Source organism: Coenobita brevimanus, chromosome 96 (genome assembly GCF_032717465.1).
Source record: "Coenobita brevimanus isolate Jiangsu-jjx chromosome 96, ASM3271746v2, whole genome shotgun sequence".
NCBI classification, from domain to species: domain Eukaryota; kingdom Metazoa; phylum Arthropoda; class Malacostraca; order Decapoda; family Coenobitidae; genus Coenobita; species Coenobita brevimanus.
Window position 1 is genome coordinate 18,538,432 of NC_137049.1, and position 9,448 is coordinate 18,547,879.

Genomic DNA, 9,448 nt, shown 5'->3' on the forward strand with positions numbered 1-9,448 from the left:
TGTGTGTGTGTGTGTGTGTGTGTGTGTGTGTGTGTGTGTGTGTGTGTTTCTGTCTGTATGAATGAGTGAGCATGCGAGAGTCAGTGACAGAATTACCTGACCAGCAGAATGAATGAGTTATGTGAAAGTGAGCGTGGATGTGTGTGTGTGTGTGTGTGTGTGTGTGTGTGTATGTACGCATGTACGTGTGTATGCATGTGCGTGCGTGTACGTGCATGGAGGTGTTTTTGGTCACCATCCCAGAAAAACCCAAGGGATCTGATGTCCATGGAACATCAAACCTAATTTTTTTCTGATCCTGCCGGGACCTGAGTGACAATTGACTTTGCCGTTGTGAGTGAGGTCATCTCCAGGGACCTCTTACACTGGATTCCTCATTCACTTGGGTTCGATCCCGCTCTAAACATTTATCTTTTTGTCTACGGTCCCTGTCTGCCTGCGTGTTTGTCTGAGTACCAACTTATCTATCTTTTTATCGATCTACAAAATCTCTTCCTACCTGACTAGTTACTTACCTACCAACCAATATAATTACCTATATTTATTTATCTATTATATCTTTATCTATCTATCCATCTATCTATCTATCTATCCATAGCTATTTCTCCACAGTACTTCTCTCCATCTACCAGCAATGGACTCTTACACACGACTAGGCATATAGCTTAGTCCACTTTCGTCCTAATCCCCTCCTACATAAAGTAAGCCGTTCTACCTACCTATCTACCCATCTATCTACCTACCTGTCTATACCTCTGCTTGCCTGCTTACCCACCTACCTACAGAAATACCTATCTTCCTATCTGCCGACTTACCTATCTAATATCTATCACTCAGTCTGTCCGTCCACCTTTCTTTCTGTGTCAATCTATCTATCCATCTATTCATCAGTATTTTTCTGCATCTATTAAAAAGGTAACATAAACATCATCCACAATTTTGTTACCGAAATATAAGACGAAGTTTACATGCACACACTTGCTGTTACGCACGCCATCTGGGAGGCGCCCGAAAGAGGAAGGGATAAAATAAATTCCACTCATTCAGCCTCTTATCTGTATCTCTTTATCAGTCTTTCTTCACCTATTATCTCTATGGAAATACCACTTTATACACTATGGCCGGCATTCTCCATCAAATTACGTCTATTTTCACTCCTCTGTTAGCATATCATTTATCACTCAAATATGAGAGAGAGAGAGAGAGAGAGAGAGAGAGAGAGAGAGAGAGAGAGAGAGAGAGAGAGAGAGAGAGAGAGAGAGAGAGAGAGAGAGAGAGAGAGAGAGAGAGAGAGAGAGAGAGAGAGAGAGAGAGAGAGAGAGAGAGAGCATAATGAAGACGATAAATTAAGGCGAGTCTGTTGATGCAGGCAGGGTGAGGCAGGCAAGCGGGTGAAGCATGTATGAGGAAGGATCGGTGAGGCAGGACTGGTGAGGCAGGATGAGTGAGGCAGGACGGGTGAAGTGGATGGGTTAGGCAGGATGGGTTAAACAGGACGGGTGAGGCAGGATTAGTAAGGCAACACAAGCAAGTGAGGCATGAATAATGGAGAGGGTTATGAATTAATACATGAGGGGGTAACGCATGTATGGCAGGCATGGTAAGGCAGGATACAACAATGATGGGTTAGGTAGGAATGGCTAGGCATGAATCGTGAGAAAGGAATGGCTGGGTAGAATTCGTGTAAAGGAGACGAGGATGATTGATGAGGGAGGCAGGAATTGTTCGGTAGAATTCATGTGAAAGGAGACGAGGATGGTAGATACGGTAGGAATGGTGGAGCAGAAGATGACGATGATGAGATGACTACGATGAGTGAAGGAGGCAGGAATGAGTTCAGTACATGCCAGGCAGATTCTGTGAGGCAGGCATTATTAGGCAGTACACGTGAGCACTGCTGTTGAAGTAAGAAAAAGTGAAGGAAACACTAACGAGGCACGAACGGAGAGACAGAAGGTGGTGGCGTTGGTGGTGGAATGAGGCAGGAATGGTGAGGAATGAGATGGTAGTGGTAAAGTGAATGGTTCACTGAGGCAGAAATGTTGAGGTAAGAGAGGACAGCTGTGTGAAGAAAGGAAGAAATGAATGATCGATGTACTGCTGGTCGAGTGAAGCAATATTGGGTTGACAAGAGAAGACAGCGGTGGTGGTGGGGTGAGGTGGGAATGCTGAAGTTAGGCAGTAAAGTTTTTTAAATGTTTTACCCAGACTCTGTACCCAGGCTAGGAAGTCTAATTTCGAGGACCAGTAGCCAACTTGCGACACACTAACAGACAGCTGAACCGCTGCAGCCCTCGCACGTCACGTGGCACCTAGGCACTGATACCCACCATCTCTAGTGTGACAAGCTAGGGATATCACATTCAGACCTGGTGTTATGGTAGTAGGGGGGGGGGGTTCAGGACTTGTCGCTGGGGAGGTGGAAAAAGAGTAGTGGACATGGCGATACTCAATTCATTTCCACGAACTGTCCCTTGCTATAGGTAGGATCGAACTCACGACCACACAGTCCCTCACCCCACCTAGGGCTCCAACTACTCCACCACCACCTCCCCAGATGTGAGAAATACGAGAACAGTGGTGATACAGAGAGTGAGGAATGGCAGAGTGAGCCACTGAAGTGCGGCAGGGGGATAGGACAGGGGTAGAAGCAGAGCGAGGCAGTGAAGGCAGAGTAAGGCACTGAGGTGAAGCAGGGGAGAGGACAGTGTGAGGCAGGGATGGCAATGTAAGATATTGAAGTGAGGCAGGGGAGAGGACAGTGGTGGTAAATTGAGACACGGATGTTAGGGTGAATCAGGACCGGTGAAGCAGAGGAAAGTGACAGAGAGGAACAAGTAGTGTGGATAAAAAAGATAGTGGAGTATGTCAGGAGTGCTGTTGCTAGTGGCGGCGGGGAAGACAGGATGGCAAAGTGAAGAGCATCGATTGGTGAGAGCGGGGAAAGACATGTAGGGGTAGAGTGAGGCAGAAATGACTTGACGAGGTAGGGAGATGAAACAAGAATGGTGAAATGAAAACAGGAATGAAGGCTGCACTAGTGGCGAGGGGGTAAGACAGAAATGGTGAGGTGAGGAAGGAGAGTCGCAAGGCAGGACGGAAGCTAGGGAGGGTAGTTAGTGCTGCAGGGATGATGAATCAAAATATAAAACAGAACGGCAGTGGTGGATTTAGGCAATGGAAAGGACACAAGTGGTGACTGGCATTAGTGGTGAAAAAGGGGGAAGGAAATTGTAGTAAGAATGATAGGAATGGCAAAATGGATCATCAGTGGTGAGGCTGCAGATAGAAAATCGTGGCAGTGTGAGACAGGTGTGATGGGGTGAGGTAAGTATGTGGTGAGGCAGAATATTTGAGGCAGGAAGGGTGACGCAGGATAGTGGTGAGGTAAAAAATGGAGTGGGTGAGGTAGGAACAGAGGGGGAGGCACGAGTGCGTGAGGCATGAGTGGATGAAACAGGAATGGTTGAGGAGGGAACAGAGCGGGGAGACAGGAATGGAGCAGTGAGGCAGTACAGCAGTGAGGGATGAGGCAGGAGGGGGTGAGGCAGGGATGGTGAGGCAGGCAGGACACAATACAAGGTCAGGCCTTCAATAGCCTCGCCTGACAGCCTGGGGACTTGAGGAGATTAATCCCTAGTCTTGTACCTCTCCCACCACCCTTGTTACCACTGTGGCGGGAGGAGGGGGAGAGGTGAAGGGGGAGAGGGGGAAAGGGGGAGGGGGAGAGGTGGAGGGGGAGAGGGGGAGGGGGAGAGGAGGAGGGAAGTGACGGGGGGAAGGGGAGAGAAGGCATAGAGAGAAGGAAGGTGAAGGCGGAAGGTGAGAGAGGGAGGAGGGAAAGAGACAAGGTGAAAGGACTGAGAAAGGAAAGAGAAGCAAGAGGAGGGAAGTGTCGAGGAAAGGGAGCAAAGCAGGGAAGGAGACAGGAGGAGGAGGAGTGAAGAGACAAGGGAGGGAGAAAAAGCGGAGGCAGTGGGGAAAGCGAGGGAGTCGGAATGTGGGGAATGCGTGGTAGAAGAGTGGGAGAGAACAGACGGACACGAAAGAGAGAGAGAGAGGGGGTGAGAAGTGAGATGCACGGAGAGGAAAGGGAGAGACGAGTGGAGGAAAGCAGTGGAGAGGGAGAGAGAGGAGGCGAAGGAATGTGAGGGAGACGGAAGGAAAGTCGAGGAGAGAGATGGATGAGCGACTGAAATGGGGGTAGCATGAAGTTGAGGAGGGAGGGAACACGAAGGAAAGAGTGGACATGGAGATAATGAGGAAAGTCGGAGGAGAAAAGTGAGGGCGAGAGCTTGGGGAAAACAGAGAGATTTTGGGGAGAAAAGAGGTGTATGTGAGAGAGGAAGAATGTGGAGGAAGGACTGAGAGCGAGGCAAGGAATGAAGGATTGTAGGAGATTAATTCTTGATCCTGTACGTCTCCTACAGCCCACGTCAGGAGGGGGAGGAGGCGAGGACGGGAGAGATGGAGGAGAGAGGAAGAAGGTGGAGGAGAAGGGAGAGGGAGAGGAAGGGGAGAGAGAAGAGGAATGTGAGGAAGCAAGGGAGGAAACGAAGGAGAGATGCGGTGAGAAATACAGGGAGAAATATGTGAGGGAAACAGGAGGGGAGAGAAATGAAGATGGGAGGAAAGAGGAGGGAACAAGGGAGGAAGAAACAATAACAAGAAAGAGACGCGGTGGGGAAGAGGAGGGAAGTGAGGGATGGGAAGAAGCATGTGTGTGTGTGTGTGTGTGTGTGTGTGTGTGTGTGTGTGTGTGTGTGTGTGTGTGTGTGTGTGTGTGTGTGTGTGTGTGTGTGTGTGTGTGTGTGTGTGTGTGTGTGTGTGTGTGTGTGTGTGTGTGTGTGTGTGTGTGTGTGTGCGCGCGTGCGTGCGTGCGTGCGTGCGTGCGTGCGTGCGTGCGTGTGTGTGTGTGTGTGTGTGTGTGTGTGTGTGTGTGTGTGTGTGTGTGTGTGTGTGTGTGTGTGAGAGAGGGGGGGGGAGGACAAGGGAAGTGAGGAAGGAAGGAAGGAAGAGCGATATGAGAAAATTAATGATAGTTTCAAAGTCCTAGGTTTATAAACTGGAGAGAGAGAGAGAGAGAGAGAGAGAGAGAGAGAGAGAGAGAGAGAGAGAGAGAGACAGACAGACAGACAGACAGAGGCGAAGAAAGAACGGAAAGAAAGAGAACAGAAGTAGAGTTCGCACTTCTCACAAAACACTAGTGCCATAAATTACCACAAGCGCTGTACTCGAGTTTTACAAGGGAAACAGTGCGGAAAACTGGAGAGAGAGAGAGAGAGAGAGAGAGAGAGAGAGAGAATTAGTATCCCTGAAATACAGTGGCCTTAATAACAGAGGCTGGGTGAAATAGGTAACGGAAAAAGAAGTACAGTACTGCGAGATGTACAATACTGTGAGAGGTACAATATTGAGAAAGGTACGATACTGAGTTTTAATGCTATATTCTCGTGGTTTTAGAAGTATCCCTCGCGCCAATCTTCCCACCAGCTCTTTTCTGCTTCTGCCATGTTCACTCTTAGGCTGCGATCACGACGCTTGCATAGATTTGAGCACCAAATGATTTTATACAGTTTAGAAAGCACTGTACAGTTTAGAAGTCAAAACGAACACCCAATTTTATCATCCTCGTATGCCCCTTCTTCCTCTCTCTCTCTCTCTCTCTCTCTCTCTCTCTCTAAGTGCAGTATTTACGGGCCAGCGGCATTCTGGGCATAAATCAGGGCCGTCTATGCACTGCCAGTCTTGTCCTGAGCATTTTTCAAGGGCGTATCGGATCCTCCAAGCGGCCACCACACAGGCAGCCAATTCAAGCGGAGCGCACTACAATTTTGCAGGAGGAAAATAGATATACCCAAATTTATTCATACTCGTCGTTCAAACCCTGTTCCTTTTGGTGTGTGTGTGTGTGTGTGTGTGTGTGAGAGAGAGAGAGAGAGAGAGAGAGAGAGAAACTATGCACACTTTACAGCGAAAATAGTCCACATCTCCTTTTTAAATAATTACGCAGCTCAGCAGATGAAGTGTACGGAGGCCACACGCCGCGTTTCATTAACTTAACACTGTACACTCGCACCACGAAGTTCTCAACACCTGAGCAAGATGGATGTGGAATTCAGCATAACTGGGCTGGACATCTCGTACATGGTGCCCAGCAATCACTGTGGTGCTGGGGAGGTACGCCTTTAAGTGGTAACACAAATATAATCACAGCTGCTGTCGTTTATACACACGTCCCTGAACTCCCTCCCATATCCCCCAGTAGGAACATGGTGGGCTGCAGAAGAGCAATTTCAGCCTGCAGACCACTGGGTTCGCGCTCAGATAAAATTGGGACAACAATAACAAAATATCTGCATAACACTTGTACACAATGCCCAACAATTACCACTGCGACCCAAACAACCGCCACTAAAGCCGAAAATATTGAGCTGAAATACATCCGAGACAGCCTACTTCAGAATCTTCTTTCATTTTACCAAACTGAAGTATTTATAACGTTCAAGAAGCTTGGGGGGAAAAGTACAATAATTTCTACTGCAGGAGCATTAGACACGCGAGTCTGCATTAAAAACGTACTTCGAAATCACAAAATTTTTCGCAAATGCCAAAACTCTTTACAAAATAAATATTCTTTTTTCTACGAGTTAAAAAAGCCCACCACCCACCGGCCCTCACAGTCTAATGCATATAGTAAATCCCTGAAAGCACGAATATAATATGAACCAAGTCTTTTATATTCATCTGGAACTTTGACGGGACATATTATTTAGGTGTGCTGGTATAAAACACTCTTGCATTCATTACTACGTACTGAGCCGAATGAAAAAAAAAAAAATTAACCTCTCTCTCTCTCTCTTTCTCTCTCTCTCTCTCTCTCTCTCTCTCTCTCTCTTTCTCTCCTGAATGAATAAATACGAGAGCTACCATACGAAATGAGAAAAACATAAGCGAAAAGAGAGAGAGAAAAAAAGGGGTTAAAGAAAAGGCATGTGAAAGGGATGCAAGATATGGGGAGAATTCAGAAAGCCAGGAAAGGTGCAGTGAATGGGGGAAAAAAGCAATAATGAAATATGAACGAAAGACAAAACCCACATCGATATCAAGGGGGCCAAAAATACCGTGAGAGGGAATTCAGTTTTACACAAAATAAAAAATATCTACACAATGATGGAAAAATGAAAAAAAAAAAAAAGTTACTCTCACGTAGCCTCCATCAAACTCGTCCAAACCCCATTTCTTTGCAGTAAACAGTGTGGGTGGAATCGGTAGAGGAAAAAACCAAAAGAGAGAAACCACAGAGCTATAATGAACACCACCAGAGTTCTTAGTTAACCAGGGTCACTCTCTCATTCACTATTACTTCAAGCCTTCTGAATTATTAAGCCCCTGAGCTGGTGAAATCTACTTACTCTGCCCATTAACACTCAGCCACCTGTGACTTACTCTAAATGACTTAATTATCTTGACTGACTGGAACTGAATTCCCGACCATGAAAGATTAATGGTTTCAGTACTGACACTCTCAGGCTCGTATACCCACTCAGAGATGAACAATATAGTATGGTATAACCTTAAATAAAAATACTAGAGTTGTCCCGACGATTAGAGGGTTTAACACGATAGAGGAGGACTTTACATAGTCAGTTTCCTTCAAGACATATTTTCGTTTTCAGTCGAATAAAAACAAATAATGAAATAAAAACAAAAGAAAATAATACTAATAAAAAAATTAAGAAAAATTATGCAACGAAAGGAAACGTTTAGTAGTTAAAAAGTAGAATATTTGTGTGGACAGAATTTCAGTGGCATAACAGAGACGCATAAAATGAGCAATAGTTAACTTCACCATCCACAAGGCTAAGAAAGGAATCGTATAACAGTGAAACAGATTTAGGTGGAAAGGGAGATGCAAATTCTGAGGGAGTCGCATCTCAACCCTCGCTCTTATGTAAATCTTGACCCTTATTCTATTTCCTCAGAGGTAACAGGTGACTCTCTGTATCACTGGCATAAGCAAGACTAAAACAAACCTACGATACACCTAGAGCATTTAAGTCATACCTCAACTCTCTTTCTTATGTAAATCCTGACTCTTATTTTATTGACTTTAAATATAACACCGTGTCTCTCTGTATCACTGACAAACAAGACTAAAACAATGCTATGATATACCTACAGCGCTCGAACTGCTGGGAAGGACGCGTATAATCTTTAACCTAAAACTCTGGGTAGTATCCAAATGATTTAATACAGATCAAAATAAATTTTTCAAGCGTGGTGGGTCATAGGCTTTATTAAGAACCTGAAGATGACAGTTCTTTCCAAGGTGATGTAAAATCGTCTGAGTTAGCAATAAGACACTACTGTAAGACATCATGGTAGTGAAAGGGTTAAGAGATACTTAAGACCACAATATTTTCATGTAACACTAAGCAAAGGATAAAGGTAAGGAGGCTGAGCGACCTGGCATTTAATTCCCACAGGTCTTCTTCTTAAAGGCAAGGATCTGCAACCTTCCTCTTAGCACCCTTACCGCTTTTAGTTTAACGCCCTTTTTTATTATATTTCTATCTATCATTATATTCCTGTTACTACCAGTCTATTTTAGCACTAGGAGGTCGAATAGAAGTACCTGTCTCCCTCGAACTGTATATCATCTCAGCTGCAAGAATAAAATACATATAACGTCACAGTGCTGAAGGGGTTAACTATTCCTACTGGGTTATTTTTTTTCTCCTGGGTTAACTCGTTTCTGTTGGGATAAACTTTTTCTAATGGAGTTAATTTCTTCCTACTGGGGTTAACATTGTTCAACTGGGGTTAACTTTTTTCTATCGGGGTTAACTTTTTTATATTGGGATTAACTATTTTCTACTGGGGTTAACTTATTCTACTGGTGCTAACTTTCTTCCATTCTTCCTAACCCTAAACGATTATTTCAACTACGAATGGATCCCTCGCAATTATGGACCATTTTTTTCTACGCTTCTTCGTTTGGAGTTTATGATTAGGAGTCTGGAAAAAATACAAAATTAAAAAAAAAAATGAAATGTCTTGAAAACTGGAAAAAAAATGCGGAGAGAAAAAGCCTTGAAACTGGGGTGATAATTGGAAAACTGAGGAGGAATCAGGGGGACGTGAGAAAGTGGAGATGTGTGGGTGTGTGGGGGTGGAGATAGGTGAAGTGAAGGAGGTGGTGGAAGGTTATGGCCACAATCAGATGAAGAAAGTGGAGAGAGTGAGAAAGGAAAAATTCTTAGAAACGTTAAAGGGTATATAGAGCGTGGGAGGAAGACATCGAGAGAGAGAGAGAGAGAGAGAGAGAGAGAGAGAGAGAGAGAGAGAGAGAAAGAGAGAGAGAGAGAGGGGGGGAGGGGGGACAGATTCGCATACGAGTTAATAAAGGAATGCAGATCAATTAAGAACATAGAGACAGGAAACG